The 19,853-nt window shown below is 40.8% G+C and overlaps 1 long non-coding RNA gene across 6 annotated transcripts in view; it reads right to left on the bottom strand.

Annotated features, from left to right (window-relative positions):
* LOC138376252 (uncharacterized) overlaps positions 1-19,853 on the bottom strand; it is a 75,188-nt gene that overhangs the window by 32,847 nt on the left and 22,488 nt on the right. Inside the window, exon 4 of one of the 6 annotated variants that reach the window (XR_011231653.1) lies at positions 15,137-15,216. The exons of the other annotated variants lie outside the window; for them this stretch is intronic. This is a non-coding gene — a long non-coding RNA (uncharacterized lncRNA). The remainder of the gene's footprint in view (positions 1-15,136; positions 15,217-19,853) is intronic. 6 annotated transcript variants of the gene reach the window in all.

Genomic DNA, 19,853 nt, shown 5'->3' with positions numbered 1-19,853 from the left:
TGTTTGCTCGAACTGTGACATCTGTGCCTCTGTTAACCCTCAAGGGGCTTCAAACCCCCTGTATCCACCCACCAGATGCGTGTTCACCTCCCCGGACAAGACTGGCAGGTCGATTTCACTCATATGCCACCTCACAGGCGTTTCAAATATCTTTTAACACTGGTAAATACCTTTATGGGGTGGGTTAAAGCCTTTCCCACTGCCAGTGAAACTGCTGCTCTTGTTGCCTCCACTCTCATTACTGAAATTATCCCATGCTTCGGCCTTTCTTCCTCCATTCAGTCCGACAGTGGCCCTGCTTTTGTTTCTAAGGTTGTTCATCAGGTCTGTGAGGCTCTCCATGTCGAGTGAAAACTTCATGTTCCCTGCAGGCCTCAGTCCTCAGGAAAGGTTAAAAAGGCTAACAGACTAATCAAAGACCACCTCACCAAACTCATTATTGAGACCCGCCAAGCATGGCTTGACCTTTTGCCCTTAGCTCTCACCCAGATCAGGGCAGCCCCCCGACATCCTACCTACCTTCGCCCTTTCGAACTCATGCACGGCCGGCCTTTTCTCATTAGCCACCATCTTCCAGCCCGGCCCCCACCTTTGGCCTCCCATCTCCCATCTCTCTCCCTCAGACAACTTCTCCGGGCCCACGCAGACAGATACCTACCTCAGCCTCCAGAGACCGACTCAGATATCTCTCACACAGATATCCTCGACTCTTGAGACCAGCGTTGGAAAATTAAAGTCACAGGAAAAGTATACTGAAAAATACACGACTATTACCCTTCAGCGACTATTCACGTCAGCCGTGAATACGTCCTGGCCCACCAGACACAGGTTCAAATATCTATCAATATGCTGGAAGCAGAACCAACTCTAGCAGGACAACTTTCCTGCCGCCCTAAACATCCCCCTCTTACCTCCTGGCTAAATATTATTCAACATACCCTCGCCTTCTTAAAACTCCTCTAAAATAATCTGTAATGTCTCCCACTGTTTCCTCTGTGCCTCCCTTCAGTGACTCCCTACTGGCCGCTGTTCCCCTAAACTTTTCTTACCCTTGAAAGACTCCCTCATCGGGTCCCTCATGCTCCACTCCACTCACTCGAGTTCCCCTATGGGAACCTGAGCCCACAGGCCACCTTATGCGGATCACATATGCTTTCTCACCACCCTCACTGACCCCAACATACAACTTCATGGACGCTGTCTCACTAACCATACTATGACGATGACCACCTCTTCTGCTCCGGGACAGTTCTTCTGGTGCAACGGAACACTTACCCGCTACGTCAATACGTCCACCCCGGGTCCTTGTTTCCCTGTCATGGTCATCCCTCAATTAACTCTATACGGTGAGTTTGAATTTGGGTGGCTTCTCCCAGGACCCCGCTCAAAACGAGCCATCTTCTTGCCAGTCATGATAGGTCTCAACTTGGTCTCCTCCATCGCAGCCTCAGGGCTTGTGGGAGGCGCCCTGGGCCACAGTGTTATTTCTGCCCAAGACTTTACAGATCGCCTACAGCTATCCCTGGAAACCACGTCATCCACATCACTAACTTCCCTGCAGAGAAAACCGACTTCTCTGGCTCAGTTTCTCCAATGCCACCTGCAGAAATTATGCAGAGTAGCAGTAAACCAGATGCTTCTTCACCCCTACCCTCCCCTTCCAGTCACCCCTCCACCAGCTGACTCCGGCCCATAGCCCCCACTACGCCCCTCAAAAGCAGGAAGTAGCTAGAAAGACCACGACACCCTATTATCACTAAAAGGCCGGAATGTAAGGCTGGTGGCAGGCACCCCTCCCTTCCCTAATGAAAAAAGAGGCGGCTCCTCCTGTCCCTCGGTACCCGCCCCAAAACTTAAACAAAGAAATTCCTGGCCGGGCGCGGTGGCTCACGCCTGTAATCCTAGCACTCTGGGAGGCCGAGGCGGGTGGATTGCTCAAGGTCAAGAGTTCGAGACCAGCCTGAGCGAGACCCCGTCTCTACTAAAAATAGAAAGACATTATATGGACACCTAAAAATCTATATAGAAAAAAATTAGCCGGGCATAGTGGCGCATGCCTGTAGTCCCAGCTACTCGGGAGGCTGAGGCAGTAGGATCGCTTAAGCCCAGGAGTTTGAGGTTGCTGTGAGCTAAGCTGACGCCACGGCACTCACTCTAGCCTGGGCAACAAAGTGAGACTCTGTCTCAACAAAAAAAAAAAAAAAAAAAGAAATTCCTTACTCCTGGCACCGACATCTCCTGGCCGAAGAAGCTCCCATCCCCCAACCCTAAGGACATATAAAAACCCACTCAAACTTCTGTGCCACGCGACTTCTCGGGTCTCTCTCTCACGGGGCCCATGAACTTCGCCCGGGAGCGCCCTAATAAAGCCTCGTTGCTTTCCCCTTTTCAATTCTGTTCGTCTGTCTTTCTCTGGCGCCGGCTACTTCAAAGAAACCTTACACCTTTGTTGGGGAAATAACACACCAAGAAAACGTTTCAATCAGACAAATATCAACAGCAGGTATTATATAGCTTGTGATAATGTTAAGAGCACATAAGAAAAAAATAGACAAATTACTTGAGTTAGACAGCATGATTTTGGAAACCACAAATACTAGGATTATAGATAATTTTTTTTCTTGCTTGACAAAAAAATTCAAAATTCTTAGACTGTCATCTCATAATCAATATTGTGAAGGGAACCTGGTCTGAAATCAAAGATTCACTAAATTGAGACTTGAATTACTAGCAAATCCTATACCTGGCACAGAGGGAGTACACAAATATTGTTGAATGAATCCATGAGTACTTTTACTTATGTTTTAATAATTTTTAAATAATAAGGGGAAATTTGTAAATTTTATTGTGTTCATTAAGTAATAATAGTAACAAGAGTAGCCTAGCACTTATCGAATGCTCTGCTCCAGGCAACATGCTAAGCACTTTATATACACATCACCTCACATGATTCTCCCAACCACCCCGTGAGGGAGCTATTATTATTTCCATTTTACAGATGATGATACTGAGGTCATAGGAGTTTAGGTCACAAATCTGTTAAGTATTAGTGCTAGAATTCAGGCAGAGTCTTTCATCTTTAGGTAATTAATACCCAACCTTCTTCATTAACTTACTTCATTTAATTTGTTAATCTCTTTGGATTATAAATGTATTCTACAGACAAAATAGTGAAACTACCTAGCTTTACATTTTTATATTGCAGTGAAAAAGCAGTAAAGAGCTATAGTACACTAAAGGAGTCAGAAGGTATACATTACACCCATCACCTAACCCTTCACTAATTCAATGCAAAATATCTACTGGATACCCTATGGGCTGCATGCTGTACTTGGCAGTGAACAAAAATCCCTGATCTTGCTGAGCTAGTATGTAAGGGTGGGAAGGCAGTGAACCCAGTAATCAATCAAGTATCAAGTAAGCAAAACACACAGTATTGTGACAAGTGATATGGTGGAAAATAATGCAAGGAAAGAAAAAAAGTTACAATTAAACCAGATGATATAATATTTTAAGTTGTGTATATGTATTAATATATGCAGAAAGAAATGCATTTAAATGCTCACTAAAATATTCATAGTGATTACTGCAGGTTGGAGAAACTTCAGGTAATTTTAATTTTCTTATATTTTCATGTTTTATTTAAAAATCTTAATAAGCCATTATTTATACAAGCAGAAAAAAATAAAACCATCACTAATATGGAAAATTAAAAACCCACAGAGGCCGGGCGCGGTGGCTCACGCCTGTAATCCTAGCACTCTGGGAGGCCGAGGCGGGTGGATTGCTCAAGGTCAGGAGTTCGAGACCAGCCTGAGCGAGACCCCGTCTCTACTAAAAATAGAAAGACATTATATGGACACCTAAAAAAATCTATATAGAAAAAATTAGCCGGGCATAGTGGCGCATGCCTGTAGTCCCAGCTACTCGGGAGGCTGAGGCAGTAGGATCGCTTGAGCCCAGGAGTTTGAGGTTGCTGTGAGCTAAGCTGACGCCATGGCACTCACTCTAGCCTGGGCAACAAAGTGAGACTCTGTCTCAACAACAACAAAAAAAAAATCCCACAGAAACATACAGATAAAAATAAAGAGAGGTAGCATAACTATCACAAGAAATGATAGAATTTTCTCTAGTGCCTGTGATTATTCTAACTATTATAAACATTTAAGGACTATCTAAAGATGAAAATACTCCTGAAATAGATGAAATTATTAAAGTGAGGGAAAGCAAATAGTTTCCATCACTAATACCGATTTGATAGATTAGTACTGGTCACCTGGGGAAAACTGAGAAGTTGGTTTTGTTCACCAGGTAACCGCACCTGGAAAGTGTCCAGTGAGGGCTCAGTGGAAAAGAATGCAGCTTATCTACTTGCTAACTAAATCTTGGGTTTAAGCTTTTAGCAATTTTCTGTTCTTTAAAAAGTTGACCTCCAACTGGCCAATTTCTCATTTTGTATAAAGAAAAGCCACCAACAGGAATAAAATATTAAAACAGCTCAGGCACCCAACACAACCCAGAAGCAGGTAAGTATTATTTTACAAATAGGTTAGGATTCCTCAGTAAATTGTTAAACCAACCTAGTGTAAACTTCAGATTCCATCTATCTTGTTCTATTTGATTTTCTTTCCTTCCTGAGAAGTCACCTCCTGTCAGGTTTTCTTTAGCATCAAACCAGTCTTCACTTATTTCTTGGTAATTTCTACAGTCTCATAAATTGAAAACAATGAGCTATGAATTACCTACAATGTTTAACCCTCTGAAAAGTTATCTAAAAAGCATGATGAATCACTATGATAATTAACTTGTTTTATATACAAATCTAAAGATGAATATTAAGCAAAATAAGAGAATCAAGCATAAAGCTTTTGTGAGAACGGATTTCAGCAGTCCTGGAATAAAAAGTTCTTTTCAGTTTGAGTGATCTGCTTCCTAGTTTCCCTTTAATTAATATTGATTCCCAGTTTATCAAAACTGTTACTTTTCTGATTTTTCAATTGTTATTTATTGGAAAAAAGACATTATCTTTATATACAGAATAAGAGAAAACTTCTTTAAAAGGACTAAGTAGTGCTGCAGCTCTTTATATCATTACAATTAATGATCTTTCAGAATGACCATAATCTCTTTTCATAGAGGAGAAAACTAAAAAAATGTACACAATTTACAGAGATACAATTAGACACAAGAAAGAAAGTTTTCAAATTGGAAACATGAAGCAGAAGAATAAAAGTCCATATTATTATTCAGCATTATCGGATATATCAGGGGACTTTAAAGACAAGTCAAGCAAAAATAAGAACATACTTGGCCGGGCGCGGTGGCTCACGCCTGTAATCCTAGCACTCTGGGAGGCCGAGGCGGGTGGATCACTCAAGGTCAGGAGTTCGAGATCAGCCTGAGCAAGAGCGAGACCCCGTCTCTACTAAAAATAGAAAGAAATTATCTGGCCAACTAAAATATATATAGAAAAAATTAGCCGGGCATAGTGGCGCATGCCTGTAGTCCCAGCTACTCGGGAGGCTGAGGCAGTAGGATCGCTTAAGCCCAGGAGTTTGAGGTTGCTGTGAGCTAGGCTGATGCCACGGCACTCACTCTAGCCAGGGCAACAAAGCGACACTCTGTCTCCAAAAAAAAAAAAAAAAAAAAAAGAACATACTTAACATTCACAATCAGAATGATGCCATTGTAGTCAATTAAAAATATTTATTTTGATTTAATGAATAAACACTAGAGATATTTTAAACCTTGACTGTTTTCTGGCAACTATGAAAGATATTTTTATACTAACTTTTATCATCAACTTTCAGTTGATCAAAGTTTACATTTATATCACCATTTTTTTTTTTTTTTTTGAGACAGAGTCTCACTCTGTTGCCCAGGCTAGAGTGAGTGCCGTGGCGTCAGCCTAGCTCACAGCAACCTCAAACTCCTGAGCTCAAGGGATCCTCCTGCCTCAGCCTCCCGAGTAGCTGGGACTACAGGCATGCACCACCATGCCCGGCTAATTTTTTCTATATATATTTTTAGCTGTCCATATAATTTCTTTCTATTTTTTAGTAGAGATGGGGTCTCGCTCTTGCTCAGGCTGGTCTCCAACTCCTGAACTCAAACAATCTGCCTGCCTTGGCCTCCCAGAGTGCTAGGATTACAGGCGTGAGCCACCAAGAACTTCCATTTTTATTTTTCATCTTTTAAAAAATTAAGGTGTAATAATGATTAGTATATAGAGTGACAAAGATGCCTGGTGGCTACTATGTTATTTCTACAAGAGTTACTAGGAACAGAATAAGGAGAATGTGCCAAATTAGATTCATGCCTAACCATACTGGAAAATAAACATAAAAACAAAAGATGTTATAGTATATAATGTCTTAAATTAATCTTCAATTTATCTAAATGTGCCTTTTTCTATACCTTGAAAGAACTGATTTTATGTTATAATATAAATGGAATATGAACAAAAGTGTGGAAGACTTCAACTGGAGAATTTTAGTTTAAGAAATCTCTAATTTGTGTGTATAATCTTGAGGTTCACAAGGTATTAGTCAAACAAGTCAGGCTTACTGTTCACTCTCTCTTTTGGTTTTCCTTTTTACTTTTTTTTTTTTTTTAAGACAAATGCAGTAGTGAGAAGAAGGGAAAGAGCAGAACAAGGCGTTCAGTCTATAACTGACGGTGAACAATCGAGATAACTGACTACCTTCAGACCAGCCTGTTCGCTCTCATATTAAAATGTAAGACAATACAAGGCTAAACTTAAAGAACCGCTACTACATTCTTCCCCAATTGCTAAAGATTTTAAAGTCTGAAGATACGAAATAATGGAACACTCAAACTGCTGGTGAGAATGTCAAAGAATAACATCAACTTTGAAACAATTTGCTATTGCATGGTCAAGGTGAACTCTTTAGACTTTAGAGCCAATAACTTCACTCCTAGGTATATACCCTAGAGCAGGGGTCCCCAACCCTTTTTGGCACCAGAGACCCGGTTCATGGAAGATAATTTTTCAGAGGGGGGGGGGTGTGGGGAGCCATGAGGAATGGCTGTAAACACAGATGATGAAGTCGCTCATCTCCTGCCATGCAGCCCACCAGTTCCTAAGTTTAATGGAAGACAATTTTTCCCACGGACTGGGTGGCGGGGGGTAGTTATTCTGCCACCTGGTCGTGGGGGGCACAGCCCTAGGGAAACTCATGCACATGTTCACCAGGCTACACACACACACAAATGCATAAAAGAGCAATGTTCTTAATGGTCACATTGGGTATCAACCCAGATTATAAAAAAACTATAATGGATAAATCTATTATGGTACAGCCATACAACAAAACAATAAAGAAAAATGAACATGAAATTTAGCTGCCTACATGAATATGGATCAATCTTATAAATAAATATAATATTCAATTAAAGAAGAAAACACGAAGGATCACCTCCAGTCATGACTTCATTTAAAGTCAAAATAGGCAAGCTAAACTGCATTGTTTAGGGATACATACATAGATGGTAAAAATCATGTAAGGAAGTCATTACCATAAAAATCAGGGTAGCAATTCCACCAGATGTTGGAACAGGAACGTATGTAATTGGAAAGGACACAGGAGGCTTCTGGGGTGCTGACAATGTCCTATTTCTTACCTTGAGTAATATTTGCTTCACCATACATTTGTTTCATAATTATCATATGTACATTTATGTGTAAATAAACCCTTTTAAATTATCAATTTTTTATATCATAATGGTATTGTGGTTAAGTCTTTTTTAGGGATACATATTGAAATAATTATGGATAAACTGATATGCCTCAGATTTGCCTTCAAAATAATAGAGGAAAGGAAGAGAGTGGATAGAATAAAGTAAAGATAAGAATTGAAATTGTTGAAGCTGAGAGATGGATACGTGGGGCTCATTATACTACTGTCTACTTTTGAATATGTTTAAAAGTTTTCATTAGCACAAAGTTTTTTAAAAGCCTTTATGGAAATAACTAAACAATGAAGACATACACTAGCTTCATGAATAGGAATACTCATATCTATAGATTTACTGCAAGTCTAATCCAAAGTCCAACAGGGCTTTTGGAAAACTTAACAAACTAATTGGAAAATTTATATGGCCATTCCGTGTAAATATAATATATAAATATAATATAAATAATATTTATATTCTGTATAAATATTTATACAGAGTGGCCATATAAATTTTAAGAATGGACAAAACATTACAAAAGAAGAACAAAAAGAAAGGGACCTGCCTTCCCAAGTATCAGGACACTATAAAGCAAACTGCAGAAGACACTGTGGAGTTGGCACGATGATGAACCAGTGGGCTAATACAGTCTATAATCGAACACATCATGTATGGGAGCCGGATACACCATTCTATACTGCACACCAGTGGTGAAAGGAAAAGCTACTCAGTAAGTAGTTGTGGAACAGAGGGTTCTCCGTATAGAAAATAAATGCAATTAAATCCCTTCTTCAAAAATCAATTCCAGGCTTCTATGTAAAAGGCAAGATTTTTCAACTTTTACAAGTAAATCTGGATGAAATCTTTATTACCGAGTGTAAGAAACCATTCTTAAACACAAAAACATATGCCGAGAAGATGTTAGGTAAGTATGTTTTAACACATATAACCAACAAAGAATTTGTTTTCAGAACATAAAGGGAGGCTTATGAAAAAACAGAAAAATGTGCAAAAGACATGAACAAGCATGTCTTTCACAGAAGAAACCATACCAAGCAATTAAGCACATAAAGAAATGCCTAACCTCTTAGCAATCAGAAAAGAACAAGTCCATGAAATCCCATTTTACCCATCAGATTAGCAAAAATTTAAATGTCAGAAAAAATCAAGCATTGATGAAGATGTGAAAGTGGAACTTACACACAGTGACGTGGGAGCAATTATCACTTTGGAAAATAATGTGGCCCTATCTTGCACAATTGATCATGCCCACACCTCACAACTGAGAATTCTACTTCTAGATATATGTTAGAGAAACAAGGATACTAAAAGTCAGGGGGGTACTAAGATATATGTACAAAAATTTACAGCATAGTTTGTAACAGAAAAAACTAAAAACTAGAAACTACTCAACTGTCCGCCACTAGGACATCTGTGTTGGGTGGTGGCTTATACCTGTTTATTGGTGTGCATCATTACATAAGTTTTATTTTTTTTGTATAAATCAGTTTCAAAAGGAATTAAATCTTTTCTTTTAAATATTATTGATTACTTTATCTGATGTCATATTTTAAGTAACTAAAAATTGCAACAACCTCATGGTTGCTAAGAAATGACTCGTTTTGGCTGGGCGAGGTGGCTCACTCCTGTAATCCTAGCACTCTGGGAGGCTGAGGCGGGAGGACTGCTTGAGCTCAGGAGTTCGAGACCAGCCAGAGCAAGAGCGAGATCCCATCTCTACTAAAAATAGAAAGAAATTAGCCAAACAACTAAAAATAGAGAAAATTAGCCGGGCATGGTGGTGCATGCTTGTAGTCCCAGCTACCCGGGAGACTGAGGCAGGAGGATCCCATGAGTCCAGGATTTGGAGGTTGCTGTGAGCTAGGCTGATGCCACGGCACTCTAGCCCAGGCAACAGAGTGAGATTGTCTCAAAACAAAACAAACAAAAAGAAGACTTGCTTCATTTTGAGGTATGTAGTTTAAAAACTCCAATCTGAACTGAATAAAGATCAATTTAAGATAAGCATTAAAGCAAAATTTCCCCTGACACTTAGAAACCTACAAAGACATTATGATTTCAAAAAATAAATGGCTTTCTACTAACTTCTTACCCCCTTCCCCATATTGAACTCACACTGAATGCTGTGGACATTAGATCACAACGGACAGCTCCGATCTGGTTAAGGACACAAACAACAGGGTGGGCACACCAAAACCTGTCTCCTCCACTGCTTTGCCAAGAGACTTTCTGGTTTGTTTTAAAGTACATATGGCCAAATTTGAACTTTCTTCACAGTTATAGTAAAGGAGCTGCAGAGGTGTAATCCACAAGGAATACCATCTACTCCACCCCAAAGTGACTGTCTGCAACAAAACACGGTGGCCACTCCTAAGGCAGCAGAGACAGTTCCAGTATATTAAATGGCCTTTGGAACTTCTAGGTTTAACAGTACAGGTAAAACATTTCAATCGGTCCTCTAAGATGCCTTTCTAGAAAGTATGGCTCTTTTTCATTTCTCAACTGATAATTTTCTATTTTTATTAAGTGAACTCATTTATTTGTTTTGAGATGACTGGTTATAGAATGTGGTTTTGTGTGAAATTAAACAAATCAAGAACATGCCCATTTGTGTTTTCAGAAAAAGAAAAAAAGACATTTCTATTACACTCACGCCTCACTTAGGGTGTGGAACGTGGTTCCCGAAAGTGGAGGTGCTGAGCGAGCCTGCGTCGTCCGGGGCACCTTCAGCACAGCGATATGGAGACACAGCGCACCTGACCAGTTGCTCCTCTGCTTCACACAAATCCCTGAAATCAGGGAATGCCCCAGTTAGAGTTTCTCTGGCCTCCTGTCATAGAATTGTTGGTTAATCCCCTCGGGCTGCACTAATGGCTCTGATGTTTCCAGAATGTCTAATGGTCTTACAGCAACCCCTAGCTCTCTACTGATCTTTCCCCCTCCGTTTCCTCAGTCACTTCCCCTGAAGAAAACTCAAACTGTCCACACAGTAAGCACAGTGCTCTCCCTTTGCTTCACCAGGGCAGGTCCTCCACCGTCACCAGCACACATTTGCACACCCCATTATTATAGGTTAAAACTGTACAGCAGAACAATAAATGGCAGAAAGAAAAGCCACCACCAGGAATAAACAACCTTATTGCAGAACGTGCTCTACACTCCATTCCAGACAGCTGAGGGGTCCCCGGGGGAGTGTGCAGAAGGAGCAAGGTGGCTCGTGTGGCCAGAGGGGACAGCGTGGCCAGTCAGTGCTGGTTCTCAGTCGGACGCATGGTGAGCCAACCACTAGAAAAAGTGCATGTCCTTCCACTTCATTTTTAGTCAAAACCATTCAATGATAAAAAGAATAAAAACCAAAGATGTTCCATGACCTGGAAGGCCAAACATGAACTGCCTTTGGTCACCTCTCTGGCCTCACTCCCACCCCTGGCCCTGTGGCTCGCAGCCACTCTGCCTTCTTCAGTATTCCTCTCCCACACACAGCTTGGCACTTCCTAATCCCTGATGAACATGCTCTGCCCTCCGGAGCTTTGTGGCTGACGCCCTTAAACCCTTGCCTGTGTTTCACCTCACTGATGCCTTCCCTGAACACCCTGTTTAAATTAACATCTCCATTTCTCCCACATTCTCTATCTTCCTTGTTTTTATTTCATTTCAGAATACTACAGGTGTACAGACGTTTTGGTTACATGGATTGCTTTTGTCATTCTCTATCTTCTTTTTCCACAGAGCAGTTATCATCCCCTGATATCACATACACATTTGTACAGTAAATGTCTTCTCCACTAGAGTGACAGCCATGAGGGGAGAAATGATGTCTGTTTTATTATTATTTCATCAGTACTTGGCTCATTATAGAAATACCAGAGTGTTATTAATTGTACAAATGTATGGTAACTACATATATGTCTAAAATGATACATTTCAGAGACAAGCAGTATCACAAAATATCAGTGCCATGTGGGAAAACATTAGAAGGGAAGGCAGATAATATAAACAGAAAAGTGGCGTTTTTTCCCCCTGTAAATCAGTGTTCATTGTTTTTAAGCTCACCTTAGAAGTTCACCAGCACTGTGATGCACAACAGTAAGTAGGTAAAGAATCCACTACAGTTCTGCAAACAGCTAACAGATCTTTCTCTTTTGTTTTAAACTAAATTGCAAGGCAGCAACCACCCAATTTAAAATCCATAACCTTTGCTGTATCTAGCAACAGCAACTCCAGCACTTACAGTCAGTTAAAAAGTTTCAGATTACCACGGCTCAAAACATTGGGACCTTATTAGACTCTGTATTGTACTGTATTAAAATGAAGGAGTAGGAAGAGAAAAATGATTCTTATGCTACTACTGAGAAAAATGCATTCTATTTTCTTCCCAATATCGGATTGTTCCTTTTTCACACATGGAATGTGCAAGAGCAGGGTGATAAAAGAACAAGTGGGAGAACTGGCACGCAGCACTTTATTTCAATAAATACTTTAGAAAAGATACTTTCAGAGATGACCAAGCAGCTTTCAAATAAGGCAGTCTCGCTACTGTCTAGTAGAACATTAAGGATATTTTTGCAGAATGTAAAGAGACATAAAATTATTAATGCTTTCTTTAAATCTGTTTTCTGATGCCAACAAGCAAGGTATTATCTCACTATGATGACCACAGGCCCTGCAAGCCAAAAAGGTTAAGAAATCAGATGTCCATGGAGTTTCTGTGGAATATTTCACATAAACATGTATTTATTAAAGAATAACACAATGCTGACATGTTAAATATTGTATGCAAAAAAATCAAGTTGCAAATCCTCAGCAGAAAATGTATTTCTGATGTTTCATTTTTGCAACTCTAAGGCTTTATGTTCCTGCTACTTAAATTTCTAATCTGTGCCTTTCTATTTTAGCTATTTATAAGTATACCTTTTAACATGCCTGAATAGAAGTCATTTTATTACAATGTGAATACTGGCAATCAATCAATCAATCAATCTTGAAAAAATATGGCAATTTGACTTCTGGTTTCCGATCTGTAAGGAGCTTAGAAGTCATCATTCCCATCCACAGAACAAGAAAATAGCTGAACAAATGGAAAACCCAACATCTCAGATCCACTGGAGAAATGAGGGTACACAGAAAACTGCTGCTCCCCAAACGAGAGAGACAGGCAGGCAGACACAGAGAACCACAACTCAGCCAGAACAGAAACCCACAAGCAGAAACTCTGCAGGACCCAGTACCAGGGCAGGAAAATCTAAACTGTAATTTATGACTAGCTGGAGGCTCAGCGTAGACAAGTTTAAGAGTTAAGGACGCCAGGGGTGCCTGGTCTTAGGCAGGCCCCCACACGTCTGTGGCTTTCACCTCCAGGAACCGTTCTACCAGGTTCCCACAGTGAAGGTCAGAGAAAGTCTCCTGTGCCTCAGCAAAGGGAGGGGAAGGCAGCCATGGTGCAACACACCAGAGCATTCTGTTCTCCTAGTAAGGCTGGCCCTCGAGAGAAACTTTCACCAGAGCCTAACCAACCGGGTTTTACCAAAAACTAACCAAGTTGGGGGAGGGGAAATAAATATCCCACTCCAGTCTGCTCCAGCCTTTTTGTCTCACTTGAGGGTAGAAACAAAACAAAACTGAGAAGCACTTTTGTGTAGGTCACAGCCAGGGGCACAGACTCACTGAAAACCTGAGAACTAACCACAGCACTATCTAATGTCTCCCCTCCCCCCACACCTTGTCACATACCTACAGGCTCCCATATAATGGGATGACAAAAGAAACAAAGCACCTTCTTAGTCTCAAACTCAAAGACAAGAGAGGACAAACATAAGGGCACAAGAGGAAACTTTATCCTCCAACACCTAAAGCTAGTAAATAGTAAAACGGCCTAAACCCCAGCCAGATAAACATAAAACCTCACAACAAATGCGTATTTACCATGGCTCCTTTTACCCAGTATATCATCATGTTCAACAAAAAATTACAAGGCATACTTAATATGGCAATAGGACTCAAGTGTTCCACAATCTTTTAAAACGCTGTTGAAAATGTAATCTTTGATAACATGGTCGATTATAAGAAGTCAGGATAAGCAGGGATATTCAGCCAACACTAGCACTGTTCAACATTATACTAGAGGTCTTAGTTAATTCAGTTAAGTTCCAAAAGGATAAACAGTTTAAATATCAGAAAACAACTAAAAAATGCCACTATGTGGATATATTTGGAAGACAATAAGCATTTCAACTATCAAACTAACTGAAAACCAGGCACAGCAGTGCATGCCTGTAGTCCCAGCTACTAGGGAGGCTGAGGACGGAGGATCACCTGCATCCAGGTGTTTGAAGACCAGCCTGGGCAACATAGCAAAATCCCATCACAAAAAAGAAAATGATAATAACAAAAATAAAATTTAAAAAACTAATTCAAGTGTTCAGTATGGTGTTTAGATTAAAAATTAGCATATAAAAATTATTAGGTTCCTATATATTAATCAGTTAGGAAAATATAACAATAGGACTTCAAATAGAAAAAAAAATCCATAAAATACCTAGACCAAATCTAACAAGAAATATGCAAACTTACATAATAAAATTTTACAACTTTACTAAAAGAATATGAGACTGGGCGCTGTGGCTCATGCCTATAAACCTAGCACTTTGGAAGGCTAAGGCAAGAGGATTGCTTGCGCTCAGAAGTTCAAGACCAGCCTGAGCAGGAGTGGAACCCTGTCTCTAGAAAAAAATAGAAAAATTAGCCGGGCATGGTGGTGCATGCCTGCAGTCTCGTATACTTGGGAGGTGAAGCAGGAAGATTGCTTAAGCCCAGGAGTCTGAGGTTGCTGTGAGCTAGGTTGATGCCACGGCACTCTAGCCCGGGCAACAGAGTGAGACTCTGTCTCAAATATAAATAAATAAATAAATAAAAGAAGAAGTACCAATACCTACTCAAATTCCTGACCTTCAAAAATGAAAGGTAGGGCCGGGCGCGGTGGCTCACGCCTGTAATCCTAGCACTCTGGGAGGCCGAGGCGGGTGGATCGCTCAAGGTCAGGAGTTCGAGACCAGCCTGAGTGAGACCCCGTCTCTACTAAAAATAGAAAGACATTATATGGACAACTAAAATATATATATACAAAAAATTAGCCGGGCATGGTGGCGCATGCCTGTAGTCCCAGCTACTCGGGAGGCTGAGGCAGTAGGATCGCTTAAGCCCAGGAGTTTGAGGTTGCTGTGAGCTAGACTGACGCCAGGGCACTCATTCTAGCCTGGGCAACAGAGTGAGACTCTGTCTCAAAAAAAAAATAAAATAAAAAAAATAGTTTGTTACATGGCAATAGATAACAGGAACCCGTACATGATTATTTTCATTTAGTTTGTATACACTTTTTAACTAAAGATTTTCATGTTTTTGAGGAAATCTTTGTGTAAGTAACCTTATTGGCCCAAATGAGGTCATCCAATTCCTATCAAGATTGCAAACTGTCACAGGCTTCTGGTCCCAATAGAATCAACCCTGGGAAGGAAAAAACATGGAAGTAAATCCAGATTCCAGGAACAGTAATAGCAGCAGCAACAAAAACAAACAGAAACTGCTGGAGATACCAGAAGCTGTACTGAACTTATCTGAGAGGAAACTGGTGACCAGAAGCAAAGGGCAGCAGAGGTCGGAGTTAAAAGACAGATTAGCTAAAAGCTTTTTTCAATTCTGCCCTTGCCCCTCCTTGATTGTCCCTTCACCACAGAAATTAGCAGCAACAGCCTAGATGTCTTTGGCAGCAAGATAAAATGCAGACAGCACAAAAGCCCTGTGGGGGAAAGCTGTGGAAACAAGTACAGTGCCCTCGGCACTCTCCCTTCCTGCCCCCATTCGTGCTCCCACAGCAAGGGCCAGGGGTACTGAGCCGAGAGGGAGTTATGATCTAAGGACACTGCCTCTTCCTGATATTACTCATTCTGAGAGTGTACGAAGCAAACCCTCATCAGAAGTTGCCTGATGCAGCATCAGCCAAGAGGAGACTCAACAGCACTTCAGCGGTGCCAGGCGGCTGGCTGACCTGAGACTCAAGCCCTTCCTCTCCTTAAACTCACCTGGACTGACACAAATTCCAATGCACATTAGAGTAAGTAACTAATACCGCCCCCCCCAAGGGGCATAGACAAACAGATACATCTGGGGCATAAAACTACTGTAAAAGAAAGACAACACACTAAACACTTTATGCCATCTGAAGTAGAATTATTGGAATGGAGGATCCAAGAATACAGCCCTGAGAAGTCAATGAGAGATGTAAGCACTACGAAATGAAACAAGAAACAACGAAAAAGAATCAAGTAGAAATATTGAGCACGAAAAAGAGACAATATCCAGATAATCAGAGTTTCAGAAGGAGGGAAGAAATAAAGCATTTCAAGAAATAATGAGGGTAACTTTTCCAGAATTAAAGATAAAAGAAGTCAATATTATAAGGGCTCAAAGAGCCAAATAACAGAGGAAATTATTCCTAGAAAATTTAAGTTCACCAAAGAAAAAATTCGAAAACACTGAAAGAAAAGAATAGACCAACACCAAAGCAAAAGAATAAGATTAACATATATCGCAGTAGGTAACACTGGATACAAGATGGAGTAACCCAAATTCACAATCCATACTTCTTGAGGCAAAGGTTTTTTCAGAATTTAAAATTGCTATAGCTTGAATGTATCCTCCAAAAACCATGTGTTGGAAACTCAATATCCAATGCAACAGTATCGGGACTAGCGATCAGCCCTCACGGACGGATTCATGCTGGCCCTGCACTGAGAGTGCGTCCATCAGGAGGGGTTCATTATAAAGGGGCGAGTTCCCCCACTGCCTCGCTTTCTCTGCCCAGCAAGATACCAGCCTCTCGCTCTTGGACTTCCTATCCTCCAGAACTGTGAGCCAATAAACTTCTGATTCATTATAAACTACCCAGTCTGTGGTATTCTGTTACAGATGGACAAAACAGACTAAGACAAGAATTTTTCAGATTTTACAAAAGTAATATGGTATATATCATATATTATGTAGCATCCAGAGCAGTGTCTAAGGCACTAACCCATAATTGAACTCATTAATATTTTGAAGCAAAATCTGTAAATACTCACTAAATGAGCTGAATAAAAGCCATAAATACCCTCATGACAATTCAGGTTGGGTTCTTCTGTCAAATGAGACATAAACAGCCTCACGTCAGCTTGTTGGGTTTTGTTGCCAAATGAGTTACAAGAAGTCCTTTGGTTTTCAGATCTTTTTTTGATTTTGGAATTCCAGGTAAAGGATTGTTACCTCTATTTTAAAAGTCTTGAATTAAAAGAACTTTACATTTAGAATGTTCCATCCAGACAAAATATGATTCCAATATGTTAGGCAAAAATATTCCCAAGAACACAAAGCCTCAGAATGTCATATAAAGCCCACTAAGCACAATCTTGGAGGAATATTGAAAAGAAAAAGAGAGAGACAAAGTAAAAGTAGTCAAATGCCTTGATATCGAACAAAACTCTGACCTAAAATACTAGCAATACATTCATTGGGGACGGGGAGTCAGGACACACACCCAGAGAACATAAGAGTGCGCTAGAGTATCTGTCATATGTGGGGGAAGAAAAAGCTACTTTAAGTGTAACCAATATGCAGAAATAAACAGGAATGGATCTAAAGGACAACCAGCATAAGAACAATAATGGAAAAAAAAACAAACCCCAACCTATGCATTGAAAGGCAGGAAAGGGGGAAAAGGACCAAAAGTAAGCCCAATTAGAGTAATTAAAACAGTAGCCGATGCAGGAGGATCATTTCAGGCCAGGAGTTCACGACCAGCTTGAGCTAGAATGAGACCCCATCTCTACAAAACATAGAAAAATTAGCTGGGCATGGTGGCATGAATCTATAGTCCCAGCTACTCCAGAGCCTGTGACAGGAGGACCACTTGAGCCCAGGACTTGGAGGTTGCTGTGAGCTATGATGATGCCACGGCACTCTAGCCTGGGAGACAGAGCAGGACCCTGTCTCAAAAAAAAAAAAGAATTACAATAATGTAAACGAGTTGAACTTGCCAATTTAAAAAGAAATTAGGCCAAAGATTTTATGGTGGGTTAAAAAATCATAAAGCAATATAGTCCCTACAAGAGACATATTTAAGAAAGGATACATCAGATGAGTATGAACCAGGCTAGAGTGCCGTGATGTCAGCCTCGCTCACAGCAACCTCAGACTCCTGGGCTCAAGCAATCCTTCTGCCTCAGCCTCCCGAGTTGCTGGGACTACAGGCATGCACCAACATGCCCGGCTAATTTTTTTCTATATATTTTTAGTTGGCCAGATAATTTCTCTCTATTTTTAATAGAGACGGGGATCTCGCTCTTGCTCAGGCTGGTCTCCAATGCCGACCTCGAGTGATCCACCCACCTTGGCCTCCCAGAGTGCTAGGATTATAGCTGTGAGCCACAGCGCCCGGCCTGGAAAAGCCTTTCTGAGCCCATTCCTTTCAGCTGGGACTTAGTCACATAGGTTTTAATCTTATACAACTTAGTATATTTACCTGAAATGCTGATCTTTTAAGTGAATTAGGAGTGGAAGGTGGGAGAATGATTTTTTCAAGTCATAGTGTTAATTTTTCCTCCCCACACCCAGGGTCTCATGTCATTCTGGTTCTCTTAAACCTATAATAAACCACTGAGTTTTAAGTTCCTGTATAGAATGGAATTCCAAACCTCTTACTTCAGCTGCAGTTGTCCTCTACCCTAGGGCCATAGAAAGTGGTTTGGAGTGCAGTTTCTGCTGCTGGGAAGAACTACTGATCTCCCTAACAAGGATAACTGCACTGATACATAGCATGTTAGGCTGCAGCCCGCTGCTAGATGCGGCCTGCACTGTGTGCAGTGGCTTCCCTCGCCCTGTGTCAGGCACCACTGTTCTGCAGTTGGACGTGCAGGGCTGTTTCTCAAAATGCATTTTGAGACCCCCTGCTGAGGCAGAAGGATTGCTTGAGCCCAGGAGTCTGAGGTTGCTGTGAGTGAGGCTGACATCACGGCACTCTAGCCCGGGCAACAGAGTGAGACTCTGTCTCACAAGGAAGCAAAACTAAAGGCTTTTCTTTTTTTAAGAGACAGGGTCTTGCTCTGTTGCCCAGGCTGGACTGCAGTGGCACAATCATAGCTCACTGCAGTCTCAAACTCCTGGGTTCAAGCAATCCTCTTAGCTCAGCTGGGACTATAGGCATGCACCATGATCCCAGCTAATTTTTTTTTTTTTAAAGAAACAGGGTCTTGCTGTTGTCCAGGCTGTTCTCAAACTCCTGGGCTCAAGCAATCTTCCTGTCTCCACATCCCAAAGTGCTAAGATTACAGGTGTGAGCTACCATGTGTTGCCCCAAAAAGGCTTGTAGAAGTGACAGGCAGAGCTTTAGTGTACGAAAAGTACTCACCCTAACAATGGCCAGCTAATTAATTAAGGTCACCAACTCTATTTACATAAGCATATCCCCTTAGATGGCAATTATTTCCAGATACCTCTAAACTGGACCATCAACTAAAAAACTCAAAATTTAGTATCAGTTTCCACTCCCTAAACTTTAAACTAGTATCAGACTTTAAAATATTTTCTATCTATAGGCCAGACATAGTGGCTCATGCCTATAATCTCAGCACTTTGGGAAGCCAAGACAGGAAGACTGCTTCGAGACCAGCCTGGGCTAAATAGTGAGACCTCATGTCCACAAAAAAATTTAAAAATTAGTTGGGAATGGTGGTGCATGCCTGTAGTCCTAGCTACTTGGAAGGCTGAGGTTGGGGGATAGCTTGAACCCAGGAGTTCAAAGTTACAGTGCGTTATGATTGTACCACTATACTCCAGCCTGGATGACAGAGCAAGACCTTGTCTCTTAAAAATATATATATTTATATACATTTTTTTCTAGCTATAGATGAAGATTTTCACATTGGATCAAATTCCCAAAACTGAAGAGCTAATACCAATTATTCTATTCCCTGAAAGTTTCCCAAACTCCTTCTTTATAGATATTAACATTTAGAAAGGGAGAAACTCAGAGCCATTAAGGCTGATGTGTTAAAAAATATCCCATTGTATTTCTGGGTTTTAAAAAATTTCAATTTCTACAATGTGTACAT

This window comes from Eulemur rufifrons, chromosome 28 (genome assembly GCF_041146395.1).
Source record: "Eulemur rufifrons isolate Redbay chromosome 28, OSU_ERuf_1, whole genome shotgun sequence".
NCBI classification, from domain to species: domain Eukaryota; kingdom Metazoa; phylum Chordata; class Mammalia; order Primates; family Lemuridae; genus Eulemur; species Eulemur rufifrons.
This window is presented reverse-complemented; position numbering and strand designations above follow the sequence as displayed.